Raw genomic sequence first — 23,055 nt, 5'->3', positions numbered from 1 at the left:
GCTGCGGTCAAATGCACAAAATGATCAAATAGAAAAACTAGAGAAATACTTCCAAGGAACTCTAGGTTACAGTAATCTTGGCTGTTCGTACCTAGTTACAATGTTACACAGAAATAACTTAAATCTTGTGTCTATAATATTTCACACTAGCTGTTTTTGCATTTTTGCCATAGTGATTGAAATGCAGGAGGAACTATTGTGGTTAACAAGGTTTGAAAAGGATCTTGCTCACTCACTAGTGGAGAGGATTGCAGGAGGCTACTTCTAAAGTTTCTAGTCCTTCTGGCTGCAAAAACAACCTTGTGTGGTCTTCCAAAGTGTGCAGGTAGGCGGCTTCTGTAGCTTCCTGCTTTTTATAGCTTTGCTAAGCTACAGCAGAATAAGATGAACAATACTCACTCTGCTCAATTCATTTTTGACGAGGCTTTTAAACTTCCCTCATCACTGTAGTATTTGAGCACTTCCAGAAAGTCCTGTCTAAGCTACAGGTGCTGCAGTGCAGTGGCACAGTGACTCCACTGCTGTGCTTTTGTAACTCCATAGTGTAGACACATTCTACAATGATGGAAGGGTTTTTCCATCTCTGTAGGTGATCAGTTTCTCTGAGTGGCAGTGCTAGAGCCACAGAAGAATTTTTCCATCAACCTAGCTGCGTCTCATGGGGATTAGGTCAGCATAGATACAGTGCTCTGGGTGTGAATTTTTCACATCCCTGAGTGCCATAGTTAGGTTGACCTAACTTTTAAGTGCAGACCAGTCCTAAAGGATGTGACTAGAATTTGTCATGTGAGCCCTTCTCTAAGGGGAAAACTGACATTGCCTTCAGTAGAACACATAGCACAGCAGACCAAAAAAAAAGAGAAGCAGTGTTGTTTTTTTTTCTTCAAGTGGAAAGTTTGATATTTAAGGTGATTGTTAGCTCCTGTGAGTTTATTCCACAGCCTTAGAACTTTGTGCCTGCTCCACAAATGAGTTTTAAAGTGGATTCATTGTGCTTGAGGATTGGAATTCTATTCATGGTCCTAATTCTGGAGCCTTGGGCAACCGTTTGGGTATCTGAGATCCAGTTCAGAGTGCCTTGAAAATGAAGAAAATTTTGAATTTGACTTCCTGTTTAAAAGGACACTAGGTAGAGAGCAGAAGACCATCTGGTGTGATGGGCTTATCGTAGCCTTTGATGATTAGATGATGCAGCCCATTTGGAGTTTCCTAAGGACTTATGGTAATGCTCTAGTCATCTTGACTGTGATTATTAAGAACCTTGTGGGAAAGAGGGAACACTCAGGTTTAGGACCCTACCAAATTCACAGTACATTTTGATAAATTTCCTGGTCATAGGATTTAATCTTAAATTTCATGTTTTCAGATATTTAAATATGAAATTTTACCAAAAAGGGCTTGTGGTGGGGAGGTCACAAGTCTATGGGTGGTGGTGGGGTTGTTGCCACCCACTGCAGTATTGCCACCCTTACATCTGTGCTGCTGTCAGAGATGGGTGGTGCCGCCTTCAGAGAGTGGCGGCTGCTGACTGGGAGCCCAGTTCTGAAGGCAGCATCATCACTGGCAACAGTACAGAAGTGAGGGTGGCATGGTATGGTATTGCCACCCTTCTGTGCTGCCCCAGGAGGTGGGTCTGACCTGGCCCTGGAAGTGGCCTGTGTGGGTAAGAGGAAGTCCTGTCCCACCACAGCCCTGCCAAGACTAGCAGCTGGAGCCTGGCACATGGTAGGATGCCCCAGCTCTGTTCCTCCCCAGCATTCGTGTTAAAGGGGCTAACTGTGTTTGGGGGGAGGGGGAGTTGACCATAGCACCTTGGGCAGTCATCACCCTATGAGATCAGCCCTGTTCTCCTGCAAAAAGTGATACCCCCACCCAAAAAAAAAAAATGCTGTGGCACCCTCACTTCTGTGCTGCTGGTAGTGGCGGTGCTGCCTTCAGAGCTGAGTGCCTGGCCAGTAGCTACTGCTTTCCAGCCGCCCAGCTCTGAAGGCTATGCAGAAGTAAGGGTGGCAATACTGTGACTACCCTACAATAGCCAGATTTCATTGTCTGTGACACGTTTTTCACGGCTGTGAATTTTGTAGGGCCCTATTCATTTTTCTGCTGCGTGGATTAGGAGGAAATGTATGAGCAGCAGCTAGGACAGGCTGTGGAGGGCTCAGAAAAGGAGTTTGTACGAAGGGGTAAACCCGAGAACTCTGGGAGATTTCCTTTAGGAGCCCTTTGATGTCTAATTCCATATAATAAAAATATTCTCTTCCTCTTCTCCCCTCCATTTCCACCAATGAAAGATGCAGAGTCCAGGGACACAGTACCGTAGTGGAAATCCCAGCTACTGGAATGGAAGAGAGGCTGGGTATTGCCTTTGGACTTCATGGGGAGGGCGATGCTGGTGTGGGAGCATGTCTGGCTCATAAGGTTGTCAAATTTTTTCACGCCTTGTGTATCAGTATTATAAAGCAGAACATTCTTACAAAACAAAGTTAGCTAGAGTACTCCCTCTAGTGGTTGAGTTGTGGTATCTATGAGATTGAGAAGTAGTCCTGGGAGAGGTTGTAGTTGGTGTGGATATGTAGATATAGATGTAGATATAGCTATGTGAAGCTATATAGATGCCTGATGAACTTTTCAGTGTATAGTTCCTTGGTTGTGAACTTTTTAAAAAAATTATCTATTGTAGTGTCTCTTAGGGTAGCCAACTACATTTTTTTTTACAAAAATAAATGACAAAATAGAGAGGGGTTCAGAAAATGTCATGTAATAAGTGGGCTTGGAAATTTAACTTGCCTACTTATCCAGCGGTTCTCTCTCCCTGACAAGCAGGGGGGTAGTGCTACCAAATCATCTATCTTCCACTTATAGAAAACATGTATGTTAGCTCTGACTGTGAAGAGAACTTTCTGAAGCTGAAGTCAATACATTGCTTCCTTAAGTCTCCACATAAATATACATAAACAGACATTCTTGTCAATTTCACAGTCTATCACAGTGTTCTGACAAGTGAGTTTTCACTCTTCTGAATCTCAGGAAACCTATGAGCAGCTGCAGAAGCAATGAAGTTGTCTATCTGGGGATTTAAAGGAGTCAATGCATTGAGACTAATTAATGTATGTGGGGAGGGGGGAGGAGGTGCTCAAATCAAAAGCTGGGCCAGGGGGTGTATAATAGCAGAGAGGCCCTTTATCCCTAGCAGTCATGAAGCTCTGGAGCTGGAGGTAGAACAGAGAATGTCTTTCCAGCAGATGGTGGGGATGGAAGGCTTCAAACTAATCACACACCTACCTATGCAAAGGCTGATAGAAAAAATGAAGCCCTTCAACAATGACTGTGTCTTGGCAGAAATCCAACACCCCTAGTCTTCCCAGACCCAGTCTACATTTGTGAGTTGTGGTTGATATAGTTGTGATGGTAAAAGTTCCTACTGTAGATGCAGTTACGCTGGCAAAAACTGCTTTTGTCAGTGTAGCTTACTGCCAAAGCACTTCTTAGTTTAGACCGAGTTGCTATGGTATGAGTTTTTTGTATCCCCCAGCCATTGGAGCCCGACTACCTTTCTTTAGTCTTCTGTCTAGAAATCTTGATAACCTGATAATCAATGCTTGAAAAGTTATTAGGAATTTTTAAAGTCTCTGCTTAAAAAAAGAAAACAACCCAAAACTTTGCAAGTGCATTTTTTGGGAGTGAAAAATGAATCATAAGGCAGTTATAAATGTCTGTTTTTCAGCTAATTATGTGACTAGGGATCCACTGCACCGAGCAAACCTTAGCTTTAACAGTACTTGTTAAGACAGATCACTTCAGTGAAGAGTGAGGCCATGTCTATATGACAAACTGGTTGTTGCAAGTTACGTCAGCATAAAGCTGCCACAGATAGTATATCGCCCGCGCGCGTGTGTGTGTGTATATACTTGGCTCCTTGTGTCAGTGCTGTGTGTACTCACTAGGGATGCTTGTGTTAATTAATACACAGTGCGGTGCATCATGTGCAACCTGCCACCAGTCAATACATGGTCTTTTGGGAAGTTTTGACATGGTGGGGCAAGAAAGGAGTTGTGCAGGGGTGACTGGGAGCAAGGGATCAACTTCCCAGTGTGCAACTGTCTCCATCTCGTAATGTCATCTGTATCCCATAACTTTCACACTTTAAGAAAAAAAAAATCCCACATGGCCCTCCTCGCTGTTGGCCATCTCTGACAGAAGCATGGAGCCTGCACAGCTCTGTGCTATTGTCATAAGCAATTGCAAGCACAGAATGCATGATCCTCTGGTATTTGCAGAGCTGCAAGAACTGGTTCAGTGTGAAACATGATGATTTCTTGAGGACAGATTTCTGTGGGATATAATGAGAACCAATTCAAGGTTGTTGGTGGCATTTGTGGAGCAGCTGCAGATGGTGTAGTGGTGCTTCTGGATCTGAGAAATGACCACTGACTGGTGGGATAGTAGCAGTGGCTACAGAACTTTCCTGGATCTGTATGCCAAGCTTGCCCCAATCCTCCAGCACAGGGACACAAAAATGGGAGCACCACTGACAGTGGAAAAGAAAGTGGCGATTTCACTGTAAAAATTTGCAATGCCGGATTGCTACCAGTCAGTGGCAAATCACTCTGGAGTTGGAAAATCACTATGGAGGCTGTTGTCATGCAAGTGTGAAGGGCCATTAATTACCTCTTCTTACACAGGACTGAGACTCTCAGCAATGTGCTGGACATAGTGGGTGGATTTGGAGCAGTGGGGTTCCAGAACTGTGGTGGAGCAATAGATGGCACTCACATCCCTATTTTTTGCACTAGACCACCTTGCCACAGAGCACAAACAGCTACTCTTTCTGTGATTATGCAAGTATTGATGAATCACCAGGGATGCTTCACCAACATCCATATTGGCTGGTCTGGGAAGGTGCATGATGCTTGCATCTTTTAAGAACACAGGACTGTTCAGAAAGATACAAGCCAGAGTCTTTCCTGACTAGTGGATTACCATTGGGAATACTGAAATGCCAATAGTGTTCCTGGGGGACCCAGCCTACCCATTGCTCTCCATGCTCATGAAGCCATACACTGGCCGTCTTGACAGCACCAAGGAGAGATTCAACTACCAGTTCAGTAGGTTCAGAATGACAGTTGAATGTGCTTTCAGCCCTTTGAAGGGTTGCTGTTGTTTGTTCACAAGATTGTATCTCAGTCAGGTGGAAAAAGTCCCAGAGGTTATAGCTCCTTGCTGTGTCTTGCATAATATCTGTGAAGCAAAGAGGGGAAAAGTTGCTGCTGGGGTGGAGGGCAGAGTTGAAGTGGCTGTCTGCTGAGTTTGAATAATGACAGGTTTCCGAGTAGCAGCCGTGTTAGTCTGTATTCGCAAAAAGAAAAGGAGTACTTGTGGCACCTTAGAGACTAACCAATTTATTTGAGCATAAGCTTTCATGAGCTACAGCTCACTTCATCGGATGCATACTGTGGAAAGTGTAGAAGATCTATTTATACACACAAAGCATGAAAAAATACCTCCCCCCACCCCACTCTCCAGCAGGGAGGTATTTTTTCATGCTGTGTGTGTATAAATAGATCTTCTACACTTTCCACAGTATGCATCCGATGAAGTGAGCTGTAGCTCATGAAAGCTTATGCTCAAATACATTGGTTAGTCTCTAAGGTGCCACAAGTACTCCTTTTCTTTTTGAGTTTGAATAGTCAGCCATAAGGGCTATTAGAGCTCAATGTGGGGCTCAGGGAGGCTTTGGAAGAGCACTTTAACAGTGAGCCACAGTAATGTGTTGTGGTGTACAATGCTGTACTTGACCCTGCTGTTTTAGGGCTGGCTAGAAATTGTGGTGCTCTTGGTGTCTATCTATGAATACAATACTGTCAATGAATCTATTAATTTTGCAGTGCTTTCTGTACATTTATGATTACTGTCGCTGCTCCTATGAATCGTCACCCTGTACAGCAACTAGTAAAGTGGGTGCTTTCAGAACTGCTAGGCACTCTGCAGCATATGTTGTGAACTAATAAAGATGAATTGTTTTCAAAGTAGAATTTTATTCAGTAACAAAACCAGTGCCAAGAAAAATCTGTAATTTAAAAGCAAATACATTAAACTCAATACATTAGTGGAATGGTACTTAAGGGGACAGAATATTCATGTCCATTTTACCTGCACATAGGCTGATCTGTGAGAACAATCATGGCTTTATGTGAAGCTGTGGTTGTCCTTAATGACCTCCAGGGTGGAGTGGTAGTGGTAGGGATGTCATATAGAATGAGATGTCCCTGATGTCACGTGGAATGTTGAGGGGGTATTTAGGGAGGTGGAGTAATGGAGTACTCCATTGAGAACTCGAAAGGGAGGTGAACCAGTGAGTGTTAACCCTGTAGGTCCACAAGAGTCAACAGCATTTGTGTTTTGCTGCTGGAGAACCCCCATCATGGTCTGGTGCATTTGCATCTCCTTTTCCTGCAGGGAGTCCATAGTCTTTCTCTGGTTCTCTTTCCTTCTCCAGATTGTCTGTAGTGTTCACCCATGAGGCCCTTTGCCCGTGACCTGAAGCAACACTGACTTACATGATCTCCTTGAACTTGTCATCCCAAGTCCTCTTCTTTCTCCTCCTTATCTGGCTCAGGTGTTCTGTTGGTATTAAGGGGGAACCCCTCGAGGCTGCAGTTAAAACAGTATAGTCACAACAGAAATCAAAAGTTAAGATTCAGAACTTCCTTCCCTTGCTCCCCTAAAGTTTTTTTAAACAAGACATGCATATTGAAATTTCTGCTTTGGAGTGCTTATGCACGGCAACACTCACAGCACAAGCCATGGTGAGTATAGTCTGCCTACAGGTGAGCAAAATGAGGAAGGAATTGCTCGGTTGCATGAAAGTATGCAAATAGGGCAGTGGCACTGAATACTGGCACCGTTTTCCATAGGTGGCTGTGATTTTAGCTGATCTCTAACCCCTGAGGGTAACCAAGGCTGAGAAAGGACAGCTGTTGTTGATATCCTGAAGCTGTCTGCCCCTGTATGCTGATAGCTTGTATACTGCAATGGTGCCTACTGAAGTTATCACTCACTGGTATGGGAAAGTGTCATGCATCAGAGGAAGAAGTAAGGTTGCCATCCCTAGAAACCTTCAGGAGAGGATTGCAGAGTACCTCCATGAAAGTTTCATCAAGATCTTTCAGGAGGATTCAAGGGACATACTTGTGTAAATAACAAACTACTCCATATAGCCCTGCTTGCTTAGCATTATCATCTGCTTTTCATTCTCCTGTAGTTATCTCTCTTGTATGGATAAATTAATAAAAAGTTGATAGCTGTACCCTGTTAAGTTGGGGACACCATCAGTACATCTTTGTAATGTGAAATAGTTTCACATTTACCTGGGGTACCTTCCTCTTCATCTGGCTCATCTGCCAGAGCTGACTGGACTGTGGGGGAGTCTCAAACAGGTCCTGGCTCACAGCATAGCGGGACCACCTGGTTGCATGTTTCCCATCCTACTCCTCTGCCTCCAACTTGTCTTTTGCTGTTGAAGCTAGGGACTTGTGTCTTGGATCCATTGGAGGTATCCATGGTGGTTGTGGGCCATCTGCCAAGTATGGCATGCAACTCTTTGTAAAAGCGACAGGTCTTCAGCTCAACACTGGATCAACTGTTGGCCTTCTAATATGCCTGGCGCGGTTCCTTCACTATCACATGGCACTGCTACTGGTCTCTGTCGTACCCATTTTCCTGCATCCCCCATTCAATCTGCTCGTGGATGTTGATGTTTCTATGGCTGGTCTCTTGCTGTGCTTGCACAACCTCTTCTCCCCACATGCACAGGAGATCCAATATCTCCTGTCTACTCCAAGCAGGAGCACGTCTGGAGTATATAGCCAGCATGCTCAGCTGAGCAGTTGTGCACAACAATAGAGAGCTGCTAGGTGTGCTCACCAGGCTGTACAATTAGGAAAAGGCATTTCAAAAGCTTAAAGGGGTGGAGGAGCTTCCTCTTTGTTACCCAAGGGCAACGGAGGTCACAATTGTGACCGGAGTGGTCAGTATTGAACATTGTGGGACAGCTACTGGATGACTGTTAAGGTTGACAAAAGTAATGCGGTGTCTATAGTCACTCTGAGTTGATCTCAGTATATCAACCACGGTTCAATGCCGCTTGAGGAGGTGGCGTTACTGTGTTGCTGTAACAGGGCATTTACATCGGTAGGAGACAAATTTTAAAGACATACACACATGCACAACTGGGTTGATGCAAGGTGGCTTACATTGGCTTAACTTTGTAGCATAACCCAGGCCCAAGGTTGACAGCACAAGCTACTTAAGTAATTTAATTAGACTGACTTCTCATGCTTCCTCAATGGTGTAAGTAAATACTTCTTAAGTAAATAAAAATTCCAGTCTCATGAGATGCTTCAAAAGCTGTTTGTTCCAAACTTAACAATCTCTTGTCCATTCAGCACTTTAATTTTTTTAATACATGTCCAAGAGAGACTGCAGATGCGTGTACTTCCAGGACTTAAGTTTTGGAGCTGCAGTCCAGCACTTTTTTGTCTGTCTCAGCTAACTATGACCAAATAGATCTGTAATGAATGGCTCCCTGTGGTGATGCACTGAGTTAGCAGTTTTGCTAATAAAAGTGGTCAAAGAGCATAGGAATTGTATTTATTTTGTCTCATTTACAGGGACCAAAATGCCTATTAGGTAAAAACAGGAACTCTTTTACAAATGTTCTCAGTGACGTGTTCATCTAAAAAGTCAAAAACACCTTAAATCCCCCTTTATCCCATGTATAGAAGATTTAGAAGCATGCTTTTTTCATCGTTAGTTGAAATAACATTGGAGTTTGTGCAAGGGAGTACTGTGCTATTGACTAAATTGTACAACTCCTTTTGGAGTCTTTAACTTCCTGTTCTTGGGGGGTTTTAAGCAACTCCTGGTACCTCTTGCGTCTCCCACTTTCTTGCATAACCAATGCAGGATGGCTTTACCCTTTGCATGTTGTGCAGGTGAATGGTAATAGTTTAGATTACGCAGTTGTAGTCTAGTTTTTCTGGATATTAGACAAAGTGGGTGAGATCTTTTATTGGACTGACTTCTGTTGGGGAGGGAGACAAGCTTTTGAGCTTACATAGAGATTAGTTTAGATTAAAAGGCTGCTATTTGCTGCTTACAGTCAAACATGCATACCTGTCTAAACTGTCTAGGATGTTTCACAGTAGGCTCTAGTCTTATCATTACTATGCAGAACCGGCTGACTCCTAAATCTTTATCTTGCTAGCAATGTACGGAAGACTAAGAGTCAATGTTTAACCCTCATTTCCTTCCTGGCTTCTCATAAAGACATGTAATAAAAAAAACTTGCATTTTCTTTTCTGTAAATTTTAATATTTCAGGTCAGTGAGAGAGCTGTTTGAATCTTCTACCTGCTTGCTGAGATTGTCAGTTATGGTGATTGTCTTTACTTATGTGTGTACGTGCCCAGTAGGGACGGGACTGAGACCAGGCTCTCTTCATATATTTCATTAAGTGAGTTGAAGTTCATGCATATGCTCTTTATTTTGACAAATGCTTAGTCTCTTTTAAGCTACTTCTGAGATCCTGCAGTTCTTTGAAATTAGTGAGAGCTCTGCATATGGGACTGTAGGCTAGATACAGCTTAGTCTAGTTACAAACTAGGATGAAGTACTGTTGCAAGAAGTTGCAATATAATTCTTCACTTATTGGTTTAAATGTACATCTAAAAGTTACATGGATACTAGATGACACTCAATTTTTAATTATGCCTGTCAACCAGTGCTTTTTAAGGCTATGTCTACACTTCAGACTTTTTTGTAGACAAAAGTTAGGTTGACAATCATAATAGCAGCACTATTGACTGTTTGCTGACAGAGGGAGCGTAGTGCAGAGGGCATCCACATTTAGTGCCATAGACAGTGAGAGCAGTGTACTGTGGGTACCTATCCCACAGGGATACTCACTACCTTGTGCCGCTATGACTTGTGGGTTGGTAGAGTGGATCACAGCGCATCATGAGTGCGTGCTTAACATCCCATGATACATTGTTTTCTGTCCCAGCATTCCATGGTCTTCCAGCATTGGTTTGCATGTTTTCAACGGCTCTTGTTCATTGTAGTGGACTGAGGCATGCCAGCTGGAAGCTGATTTTGAGCAGTCTGATACCAAGCTATTAGAGGGGCACAGCGGGGGCCAATTCAAATCAGAAGTCTGAGGCACCACCTTGAGAATGAGAACCAACAATGTATATTTTTATGCTGCAAACTGTAATGCTTCATTAAATTAAATTTTCCTAGGAAGCACTTGTGGTGATTCGTGGTTTAGGATTTCAGTAAGCAAAGGAGTAAACTGCCTGTGTGTGTCTTGGTGCACCTGCTGTCTATCTTTATGCCCTAGAAATTGAGGTATCTCTTGTATATTTTGTTTTTATTAAACACTCAACACACACAAATGCTTGGTGGGAAGAGAAGGGACCAGGGAAGGGCAGACTGTCGGAGCTGTGCGTAGGTCTAGCTATCATTTTGAAAGCTGTCCCGGGGGTGAAGTGAATGGGAAACCGTTAAATTCCAGAGTGTGTCGGGGAATGCGCAGGTGGAGTTGTGGGGGTGTGGAAAACAGTTTTGAATGTGCTGCAGGAGAGGGTGGGCAGGCAGGCATCTGTTCTGACTGCAGAGTTATGAGGGACTTAAGCATGTTTGTGAATGAATTATGTTACTTTTATCATCCGCTCGGTGGCATCCTTAACGTAGTCCTGATTCTTTTCTGTCCTGCCTTTCAGTTTCTCTTCACTCCTCGTGTTCCCCTTTTTCTGCATCAGAGTATTGCAGAACTTCCAGAGCATGTCCTCCTTGCACTGTCTTTATGAAGGCCACATCTGCAGAAGCACAAGAAACAATACACAGACGTATAATTGTTGTTCACACACATTGAATCATTACAGTTTAGCACATTCCTTGTAACATACCAAGCCTTTTCTCCTTTCTTTCTGTCCCTTGGCAAGTACGCATCTCAGCGAACACCCTAGGCATGGTGAGTTTAGCCAGGGTGGGTGAGTTTCTACCTGGGCTAAATAGCAAGGCTACATCTGTTGCAGGCTTGTGGATTCCAACCTGGTCCCTATGTTACTTTCCTGTGTGGCACTTTGTCCCTGCACAAGTGATTGCAGAGTTGGGTGGGAAAGTTTCCATGGGGGAAGGAACAAAGTAGCTCTGCCAAGGAATCTCTGGCAGAGGATTGCCAAGTACCTCCAGGAAAGTTTTTTTTTTTTTCCCTAGTGATCTCTCTGGAGGATTCCCGTGAAATCTCAGTGTGCATCAACACCTGTTTCACTGTACTGCTTAGCTGCATACAGAAATGTCGAGTATACAGAAACACAGCTAGTTTTGTCCATTTCTGTCTCTTTACCCATCATGTAACTGAGCACCATCAACTTTTTTTTTTAAACACCACTTACTAGGTGTCTCCTGTCCTTCTTGCTCATGGGAGTGCTGGGACTGGCTAGGCCACTCCGGAGTGGAGAACAGTTATTGACTGGTCTGACAACCTGGCAACCCCGCTGTGGGCTCCATGGCATCCTCTAACTCTACCTCCTCATCCACGATCTCGTCCTCTGGGTATGTCTACTTTCCACTGCCTCAAGTGCTGCCAAAGTGTCCACAGAGCTCTTGGTGGTGGAGGTGGGGTCGCTGCCGAGGATAGTATCCAACTCCTTATAGAACTGGCAGGCCTCTGGTACAGCACCGGAGCAACGGTTTGCCTCTCTTGCCTTCTGGTACACCTGCCTCAGCTCCTTGATCTTTGCTTTGCTCGGCACTGCACCGTATCTTGATGTACCCCTTTTCACAAGAGCCATGAGAAATCTGCCTGTGGGTATTGAAATTCCTATGGCTGGAGCGCAGCTGGGACTGGACAGCCTCCTCTCTCCAAATGCAGAGCTGTTGGATCTGCTCAGTATTGGTCCAAGCGGGAGACAGTTTGCTACATGGAGTTACCATGATCAGCTGGGAAGATGCAAAGTGAGCTCTCAATGCCCAGTAAACAGGAAGTGGAATTTCAAAAATTCACAGGGCTTCAAAGGGGGAAGGGCAGAAGATTGTTTACCTGGCTGCAGGGCAGCAGAGTTCAAACTGCTGACCAGCGTGGTCAGGATGGGCATTATGGGATGTCTCCTGGAGGCCATTTACAGCAGCAAAACCAAATGTGGTGTCTACTTTGGCACTTTGCTACTAAAACTTTGCTGCAAAATTTTCTCATTGAGGTGGTTTTATTTTGTTGCCAAAACAGGATAGTTTTGTCACCAAAAGTGGCATTGCAGTATGCACACCTCCACTGTTTTGCCACCAAAAGCTGTCATCTGCTGACAAAACTCTGTAGTGGTAGACAAGGCCTGAACTTTTACTTAAGTATAAAAACAGTTATCAAGACATTAGAGGACCATGGTCAAAGTGTCTTCCCACACACACAAACTTTCTCAGTATTCACTCCCTGGCAGCTGGAAATTTTACTCTCCCAAGCTTTTAAAAAGGAGATCCCTTGGGCATCCCTGCCAGAGAAACAATCTTCTCCCCAGCACAGATACAATCGCCATATTTCCAGAAGGCAAACTCCAGGACTACCTCAGACCAATTTAAATTAATTTCTCTGATTGCCATTTTCTCCACAAGAAGATGGATGAACTGGTGGATTTAGGCGTCGTTGCCCCCCCCCCAAAGTAAACTGGCTGTTGGAAAAGTTAATGCTTGCTTCTTCCCATTGTTTCAATATGGAACTTGTGTACTCATATGGCTTAAAAGTAAAATAGGCTGCGTTACCTGTAATTCTACTTTCTCCAAGTCAGTAACTGCTGTTTTTGTCAGAACCCATCTTGTGTTTGTCTCAGTAATATGTAGGGTTTTTACTTTTGCATGGAAATACTGGAGAGAGAGAAGTAAGATTCCATTATTATTCACATGAAAGACTTTGCTACAAATTAATATTTTTAAAACAAAAATCACATAGGCTAGTTTTGGGGATATCTTTGCATTCTTGTGCTAACTTACTATTTACTCTGTATTTCACCTGTGGCAGGATGCCTAGGCTCTGTGGCTGCAGCATCTCAAGTAGGTCAGCCAGAAAAACCACCAACCAGCTTGGACAAAACAAGTTATCTTTCTGTCTGCCATGTGCTGTTAAGTGGAAAGAATATTGGAGCTAGATTGATGGAGCACCAGGTACCCACTTGGAGAAAATGTTATGGTCAGGAAACTCCTACCTCCTGGGGGACCCTGAATGAATAGGTGGCTCTTAAGGTGCCCTGAAGGTCACCAAATCTGGATATTAGTAAACCAAAGTGTGAGACTAATTAATTTCAAAGCCAGGAATGCTCAACCATCAAGAAGACCCTATCACAATCCACCCTTTACCAGGCAGAAGCTGTTGACGCAAGTATCTGTGAGCTTGGGGGTAGGATGGTCTATGGTGGGGACAGGCTATAGGGATAATAGTGGAGAGGACTCTTTCATAAAGCTTGTGGCTGATACCAAGCTAGTAGGGGTCTCAACTTTAGAGGACAGGATTAGAATTCAAAACAACTTTGACAAAATTGGTGAATTGGTCTAAAATGAAAGGTGAAATTCATTAAAGACAACTGCAGAGTACTACTTAGTGCATTTGATTTTTTTCTTCCTCATATAAAATGGGGAATAAATGGCTAGGCAGTAGTTCTGAAAAGAATCTGGGGGTTATAGTGAATCACGCACTGAATGAGCCAACAGTGCGATGCAGTTGTGAAAAAGGCAAATAATATTCTGGGGTGTATTAACAGGAGTGTCATAGTAAGAGAACTGAAGAAGCTATCTTGCTCCACTCAGCACTGGTGAGGCCTCAGCTGGAGTACTGTCCAGTTCTGGGTGCCACACTTTAGGAAAGATGCAGACAAACTGGAGAGAGTCCAGAGGAGAGTAATAAAAATAAGAGATTTAAAAACATTGTCTATGAGGAAAGGCATAAAAATTGGGCATGTTTAATGTTGAGAAAAGATGACTGAAGGAGAACCTGGTAGGTCTTCAGATCTGTTAGGACTGTTGTAGAGAGGCTGGTGATCAAGAAGAACTCTGTGTAAGCCAGAAAACTTGTCTCTCTCCAACAGAAGTTGGTCCAGTAAAAGATATTACCTCATATCCTGGGACCAACACAGCTGCAACAATACTGCAGATGAATTGTTCTGTGTATCACCTGAAGATAGGAAGCACTGGAATAGGCTTCCAAAGTAGGTTGTGGAATCCTCACAAAACAGGTTAGACAAACACCTATCAAGGATCATGTAGGTATACTTCATCCGGCCCCAACACCAGGGGGCTGGTCTCGATGACCTCTTGAGGTCCTGTCCATCCCTATATTTCTGATTATACGATTTGTTCCCCTTGATTACTGCAATGTTGACCAAAGGCAAGACAAGGCAGAAAGAACAAAAAGTGAAGCTTAGGCCAAGGCTTTTAGTTTGTTCTATTGGCATCTTCCAGGGTTTCATTGCAAGAGTACAGTATGTTAATGGATGTTGAGCTTTGCTTGTTAAATGCAAGGTCAGTGGCTAATACAATTAAACTGGTTCAACTTTGCAAGTATAGGCCTCCACCTTTAAATCACAATCTGGTTGACTCTACGCCTATCGATGGTAGAGGGAGATAAACCTACAGATTATAGCCTTCAGAGTGGTAGCCGTGTTAGTCTGTATCGGCAAAAACAACTAGGAGTACTTGTGGCACCTTAGAGACTAACAGATTTATTTGGGCATAAGCTTTCATGAGCTAAAATCTACTTCATCAGATGTGGACACTTCCACCCCAGCATCAACCTCAGCCTGGACCAGTCCGCACAAGAGATCCACTTCCTGGACACTACAGTGCAAGTAAGTGATGGTCACATAAACACCACCCCATACTGGAAATCTACTGACCACTATACGTACCTACATGCCTCCAGCTTTCATCCAGACCACATCACACAATCCATCGTCTACAGCCAAGCTCTAAACTGCATTTGCTCCAATCCCTCAGACAGAGACAAATACCTACAGGAGTTCTATCAAGTGTTCTTAAAACTACAATACCCACATGGTGAAGTGAAGAAACAGATGGCAAGAGCCAGAAGTCCCCTACTACAGGATAGGCCCAATAAAGAAAGTAACAGAATGCCAACAGCCATCGCCTTCAGCCCCCAACTAAAACCTATTCCGTGCATCAAGGATCTACAACCTATCCTGAAGGATGATCCCTCACTGTCACAGATCTTGGGAGACAGACCAGTCCTCGCTTAGAGATTAGCCCCCCAAACCTGAAGCAAATACTCACCAACAACTACACACCACACAACAAAAACATTAATCCAGGAACCTATCTCTTCAACAAACCCTGTTGCCAACTCTGTCCGCATATCTATTCAAGGGACACCATCATAGGACCTAACCACATCAGCCACACCATCAGGGGCTCGTTCCCCTGGAAAATCTATCAATGTGATATATACCATCATGTGCCAGCAGTGCTCCTCTGTCATGTGCATTGGCCAAACCAGACAGTCTCTACGCAAAAGAATAAATGGACACAAATCGGATGTCAGGAATTGTAACACTCAAAAACCAGTCGAACACTTAAGTTTCCCTGGACATTAATAACAGACCTAAAAGTGGCAATTCTTCAACCAAAAAACTTCAAAAACAGACTCCAACGAGAAACTGCAGAACTGGAATTAATTTGCAAACTGGATACCATCAAATTAGGCCCTGACTAAAGACTGGGAGTGGATGGGTCACTACAAAAACTCATTTCCCTATACTAATTTTCCCCTACTGTTACTCTCACCTTCTTGTCACCTGTTTGAAATGGGCCACCCTGATTACATTGGCCTCATTACCACTACAAAAGTGATTGATTTCCCCCCCCCCTTCCCTTGGTATTATACTATTGAAGAGCCCACTTCCACTTCAATTGAATTATCTCGTTAGCACTGACCCCCCCCCCACCCCCACTTGGTAAGGCAACTCCCATCTTTTCATGTACTCTGTGTGTGTGTGTGTGTGTGTATATACCTACCTGCTTACTGTATTTTCCACTCCATGCATCTGATGAAGTGGGTTTTAGCCCAAGAAAGCTTATGTCCAAATAAATTTGTTAGTCTCTAAGGTGCCATAAGTACTCCCATTGTTTTAGATTATAGCCTGTGTAGCTGTCTTCCCCTTGGCTGTTGAAGGCCAATAAGGAGTGTAAAATGCCTGCTTATCTAAAGATGCTATCTTTGTAGGATTTGTATTCCTGGGTCTTGGCCCCTTTGGTGGAACTCTTCTTGACTTTAAGTTTTTTTTTTGTTTTTTTAACTTATAAGGGCAGCTTATAGGTAGAAGTAGAATAGAGCATAAGTCAAGCCCCCTACTGATCATGATTAATTACCCCCTTCAGTGTAGAAATAGCCAGTTCTTCCTTGAGCAAAACTGGCACCTTAGTGACCATTGTTCCAGTTCTTCATTTGATCCTAACATGGGCTATGCTTTCTTCTTTTGGGTTCTAATAACACTAAGTTTGAGGCCTTTGGCTTGGGCACTAGACATACTTCAGTTTTTTTGCACTTAAGTGCTCCCAACCCTTCTGATGTTCTAACAATTTCTGTGGCATTTTCATTAGTTTCAGTGTTTGGGTGCCAACAGTGTTCATGCTTCATTGATGACTGTCTCTAGGCCCTCTGGTTCCACAAGTTTTAGAAGCCTTAGAGCTTGGTGCTTGTCTCAGTGCTTGAAATTGCTTGTTCTTACTGGTTTGGTGCTCCTCTCAATGGCCTTGTACTGCTTTTTCTCCTCTGCATGACTCTCGTGTTTCAGGTATGACATCCGTTGTCCAGGGATGTATTTTGTGGAGCCTGTGATTCTTGCATAGCACATTGTCCCACTCCCTGTCATGAGCACCCTGTGATGCCAGGATTTGTAGGAAATAATCCTCTGCTTCTGAGTGGAGTAATATCTGTTTTCCCCCATCAAGAGCTGTCCTCATCCTGTTTCTAGCCTCAGAATTGGGGACAGAGTGGACATAGCTTTGTAGGAACAAGTTTCAGAAACCAGGCTTGGTTTCCCATTTTATCATCCCACAGACAATTCCCTAACTCCACATATGGATGGCAGCCTTTTTCAACTCCATTCCTTGCTGATTCATCCAGCAAGTGCGCCTTCTAGGTGGCTTTTAAGATCATAGTTGTATTCATATTTTGTCTTTTCCTGGACTATTATGTGGATCGGTGCACTGCGTAGAGTGATAGACTGACTTAGGTTCATCTTAGGTTCAATATTTGTTTGCCCACATGCTTTTTCTGTGTCTATCCTAGATCTGGAATACTATCTGGTACAAGGTTTTATCTCAAAAGAACGTTAACAGAAGATGAAGGCTGCAATAAGGAAAGACAAATGATACCACAAACACAATATATGTAGAGTTTGTTGGGAATGGTAGTCACATGGACTGATGTGTTTGTCAACCAGCGTTCATATCTATCATGTAATCCTTTCCACATCTTGCCTTTTCATATTTATTGGCAGAGGTCAAGGTTCCGTTGTCTTGTCTCTGCTCCTTCAACTGGTGGATTTGGAGAATCTGACTTTAGGGGGAACAGAGGTAATTCTCCATTTGTGAACCAGGCAGAGTGATCATTATGATAGGCAGCAACTGGGGACAATCAAGTGTAGACTTGGCAAGCTGGTCAATTGGCTGGTCAAATGACCTATTATTGGACCTCCATGATTAAATATTCCAGCAGTAATGCCCTCATGTAGGCAATAGTTTAACTCTGGTTGCATCATGGGGCCATCTGTTAGCAAGCCTGCTTAAATGTCTTGATCACTCACTTTACTGCATACTAATGTCACCTGTTGTGGTGAAAAAGGGTGAACTAACTTAAAGTGTGCTAAAATCTTCTAGCACAAGTATTGTATGTATATTTTTATTTGTATACTAGGCCATCAATGTATGTGGTAGTTTACAAAGCACATTAAATAAGTTAAAGGCATGATCCCTGCCCCAAACAGCTTACAGTCTAAATGGACTAGAGAAACCTATAGAACTTAACTCAGAAGGGACTAGGGGAGAGATGAGGGTTCAGTCATTAAATTTCCTCCAACACAGAGAAAAGATGCATAGCCATTAAACCTCTTCCTTAACAAACAAGTGTCATAGCTATAAATCCTCCTCAAAATCTCCCCCACCCTCAACAAAACAAACACGGCATAATAAATGCCCATGTAGATAAGAGGGGAGGAAGGAGTGACGTTTAACAAAAATCTCCTTAATTTCCCCTCATTTTGCACACCTATTTATCCAGAGCCAAACCTGCTGATAATATAAAAAGTTGTATTCTAATGAAGGGTGTGAGACATCGCATCTCAGAGGCACCTCCCTTTCTGCTCTATTCCTCTTCCTCGCACTGTGCTGCTGCTTGAGTCCATTGTTTTCCTTCTGGGAGGAAGGGCTGCATGCCCTCCATGTGATCTGGGAATCTGAAAGGGTCCTGGGAGGGAGGGTGCAGCATTTGATTGACTGGGATTTTTTGGAACAGTAGTAGTTAGATGAATGGCTACTGGCTGGTTGAAATAAGAGATACTTCATAATCTATAGAGCAGGGGTCAGCAACCTTTCAGAAATGGTGTGCCGAGTCTTCATTTATTCACTCTAATTTAAGGTTTCGCGTGCCAGTAATACATTTTAATGTTGTTAGAAGGTCTTTCTATAAGTCTATAATATATAACTAAACTGTTGTATGTAAAGTAAGGTTTTTAAAATGTTTAAGAAGCTTCATTTAAAATTAAATTGAAATGTAGAGCCCCCCAGACCTGGGCAGTGAGAGTGCCACTGAAAATCAGCTTGCGTGCCGCAGGTTGCCTACTCGTGCTATAGAGCATTCCAGAAACAGTGACAATAATAAGTAGACATGGCAGAATCTGGGAAAGCCAAAATCATTTGTATGAAAATCTTTTATTAGAGATGAATGTGGAAAAACTGTCAAATCTAAGTGCAGGTTCTCTTCTTCTGGGTGTGTGATGTATGTAGATAGAATGGAGAAACACTTGTTAAGTTCTTCAGATATGTCCAACTGCTGTCAAACAGGAGGAAAACTGGTCTACATCAGAATTTTTTTTCTGTGCATTATCCTTCATTTTTGGCAGCATCACCACAGAACATGAAGCCTTTTGATGAAGGAAGTGGTATGAGTGGCAATGAGAATGAAGCTAATTCTATTTCTTGATCTTCTAAAAATAATTTTGCTACTCCCATCTGTTTCAGTGTCAACTCCTACTGCTGGAAAGTCTTCAGATGTTCATCAAATTAGTTTTAAGAGGTTTTTGGATTGAATGTCCCATGACCATAAAAATGAACTTGATGCTAGAGGTATTTATTTATGATAGCAATACACCATTTCATATAGTTTAATCATTATATGTTAGAATTTTTTCATAAATTACATCCAATTTACAAAGTACCCAGTAGGAGACAGCTTGCCGGAAGTCTTCTGAATGCCAAAGCGACAATGTGAAAAGGAGTTGGTGTTTTTGCAGACTCCTCACATCTCTTCCAGTTTCTGATGGATAGAGCAGTATTCACAGGGAGTGTGCCATCAACTTAATGGTAACTCCACAACCAGTATTTCATTCATTCTGTTGGACAACTGAGCATCACCACACAGCCCAATGTATTGGTGACTAGTTTAAAAATATAGTCAATGGACTGGGTCCGTGAAGGTTATTTTGGTTGACCAATAACCTGGCTAATATGAAAATGATAAATGAGTATTCTCACCTTTTTTTGGATGTGCTGCCTGTATGATGGTTTTCACTGGTGATGTGATGAGAAAGTTGTCAGATCTCCAACATGTGGCAAAAGTGAAAAGCACTAGCAAGTTTTTCAAAACCCGTTACTAGTAGCCATTTTTAGTGCCAATTTCATCCACACTGAGAGCCTTGTCATACTGGATAAACATCTTCTATTAAATGTCTCCAAAGATCTTCAGATATGCAAGAAAGCTCCTCGGTCAGCTGCTGTTGAAGGGGCTGCCAGGTGTTGCCCCCAAGTAATCAGCACTAACATTCTTGAAGACTGTCTGTTGGAGGTAAAACTCAGTTCACTTAACTACTTGAACCTATAGCTCTATCCATTCAGAATATGGACTGTTTTATAGTTCTGCATTATGCAGTGGTGGTGTAGCTATGTTGCTCCCAGGATATTAGTGACAAGGTGGGTGAGGTAATATCTTTTTATTGGACCAACTTCTGGTGTTGAGACACGCTTTCAAGCTACACAGAGCTCTTCCTCAGGTCTGGGAAAGGTACTCAGTGCCACAGCTAAATAAAAATGATTCTCCCAGTCAGTGTGTGGGGGAAAAATTAGAGGGAACATGTGTGGAATGAATTTTATGTGCACTAATATGGAGGTGATGTGTGACACATGAGCTCCATATTGGTGCACACAACAAAATTGGGGCCGAGGGATTCAGCATGTGGGGGGCAGGGATCAGGGCTGGGCAGAGGTTTGGGGTGCATGGGGATGTGGGCTCTGGGGTGGGGCTGCCCCTCCTCCAGCTGCAGCAGGTCTCGGGCTGAGTTGGGGCAGTGGGAGGGGTGCCCCTATAGGCACCGACTCCATGGGTGCTCCAGGGCTGGAGCACCCACAGAGAAAAATTAGCAGATGCTTCTCAGCAGCACCGATGGGCAACCAAGCTCCCCCAGCATCCTGTCCTGGCGGCCACACTGACCAGCGCCTCCCCCCGCTGCAAAAAGTTGTTTCGTGGCATGTAGGAAGCTTCAGGAGGGTGGGGGAGGAGGCGGGCCCTTAATGGGAGTGGAGGGATCAAGCACCTCCCAGCTAGAGGGGAAGTCGCTGCCTATGGGCACCCCTCCCTTGCTGCAGCAGGTTGCGGCTGTGCAGAGCCCCCGGCCACGCCTCCTATGTAGGAGCCATAGGGGGGACATCCTGCTGCTTCAGGTAAACACTGTCTGGAGCCTGTACCCCTTACCCACTCTGTACCCCAACCCCTTGCCTCAGCCATGATCCCCCTCCTTCCCTCTGAACCACGCAGTCCCATTCTCCTGCACCCCAGAGCCTGTACCCCCTGCTGGAGCCCTCATTCCCCCACCTGCATCCCAACCTCCTGTCCCAGCCTGAAGCCCCCTCCCTCACCCTGAACGCCTCATTTCTGGTCCTACCCCAGAGCCTGCACCCCCAGCCAGAGTTCTCACCACCACCTGCACCCCAATTTCATGAGCATTCATGGCCCACCATACAATTTCCATATCCAGATGTGGCCCTTGGCCCAAAAAGTTTGCCCACCCCTGCTCTAGCCAATTCCCCTCCAGCTCCCCAGCCTTGAATCCCAGAACTGTACTGTCTTACACTGGTCAGGCTTCTGACCAGAGCAAGTTCATTACCCAGTTTGCTTGCCCCTGTCTCATTGTGGAGTGGACATACACTAGCCTTTGCAAACTGAGCTGAGATTGCCCAAGCACTTAAACCAAAGCACACACTTTTAGGTAAAATATAAAACAGGTTTATTAAGTACAGAAAGATTTTAAGTGATTGTAAGTATTAGGAGTAGAGGTCAAAGTTGGTTACCTAAGAAATAAAATAATTTGTTGTCTGAGTTCTATAAACTAAATTGAATTAGAATCAAGCAGTGTCTCACCTTGGCAGATGGTATAGTTCAATATACAGGCTGGAACTCTCCTCTAGCCTGGGACCACCTGTGCCCCTGTTCAAAATCTTTCTTTCAGATGTGCTTCCAGGTGTTGAGTTGTGGGGGAAGTGAGGCCCAGTCATGACATCACTTCCCTTCTTTATAGTTTTCTTCCAGTTTGCTGGAAAGATCTATGCTTATGACAGAGAGGTTCACCCCCATTGGTCAATCCTTCTCCATTGTCTATGTGCTCTCTCTGAGAAGTCATTTGGGATAGCTGTTGGGAAAGTAGATTCCCTTTTAATGTCTGTCAGTGTGTCTGGCTACTCCATTGTTGTACCTGAAAAGCTGTTACAGATGTTCCCAACCTCACAACATATTTCAGTAACATACACACACACACACACTCCAACTGGACATTAGTATTCAACAAATCAAGATGTTAAAATGATACCTCACGAGGTATATTTTGTACAAAACATAAAAATATATGACAGAGGTGAATATTGGGGTTTCAGGTTGCTGCTTTGAGGTACAGAGTGCCACCTGCTCCTGTAGTCATAGGTCAAAAAAGGGGAGGGGAGATTGTTGTATCAAGCCAAAATCCAGTATCGGCTAGACATTAAAAATCATGGTTTTAATACAAAGTTATGAATTTAAGTTCCCAGGCTCATCTTATGAAAGAGTTTATGCAGGTTTTCTTTTGGGATGAGGACTGATCAGATATAGAGTGATCGCTTTCTGAAAAATGTTCACCCACAGGTGGTGATTTTGTTTATCATTTTTCTGTCTGAGTTCATTTGATCACATAGTGGTTGTCTGGTTTCGCCCACATAGTTGTTCTTGGAATTTTTTTTTTGTCCTTTGACTAAAGGAGTGTTAAGGGGCCATTTCACCTTGAGTGGTTGTGATGTTTCCTTGGTGATATCTGGACTGGTGATCTGCTAGATCACTCTAATCCTTGGCTCTGGGAGCCAGCCTTACTGTGCTCTATTGTAAGAACCCCACTCCTGGGCTGTTCACGTACAGCCTCTGGCATATAAGCTGCTCTTTAGATTGTGCAACTGAATGATACTAGCCAATATCTCCGGTCCCAGACACAACCCTAGAAACCTCAGTCTTGCAGTGTCCAGTTATGCCCGCTGGACATTGCAAGCTTATATGAGTTTGTCAATTTAACAAAAATTAATATGCACCAGGCTTGAATCCTAAGGGGAGTCTCTGACATGCTTCAAACCAAACACACTGCATCAGGAAGAATAAACAAATAAATGTATTAACCATAAAAGATTTTAAGTGATTATAAGTCAAAGCACAAGTCGGATTTGATCATATGAAACAAAAGCAAAATGCATTCTAAGCTGATCTTAACACTTT

General features: G+C 43.6%; 1 protein-coding gene across 13 annotated transcripts in view; it reads left to right on the top strand.

Moving 5' to 3' along the window:
- PALS2 (protein associated with LIN7 2, MAGUK p55 family member) overlaps positions 1–23,055 on the top strand; it is a 130,553-nt gene that overhangs the window by 6,784 nt on the left and 100,714 nt on the right. For 4 of the 13 annotated variants that reach the window (XM_075125782.1, XM_048838408.2, XM_048838403.2 and 1 more), the window contains exon 3: positions 174–325. The exons of the other annotated variants lie outside the window; for them this stretch is intronic. The gene's annotated coding sequence lies outside the window, so the exon portion shown is untranslated. The remainder of the gene's footprint in view (positions 1–173; positions 326–23,055) is intronic. 13 annotated transcript variants of the gene reach the window in all.

Source organism: Caretta caretta, chromosome 2, assembly GCF_965140235.1.
Source record: "Caretta caretta isolate rCarCar2 chromosome 2, rCarCar1.hap1, whole genome shotgun sequence".
In the NCBI taxonomy this organism is placed as follows: Eukaryota; Metazoa; Chordata; order Testudines; family Cheloniidae; genus Caretta; species Caretta caretta.
The sequence above is the reverse complement of the archived record's forward strand: the minus strand, read 5'-3'. Positions and strand labels throughout refer to the sequence as shown.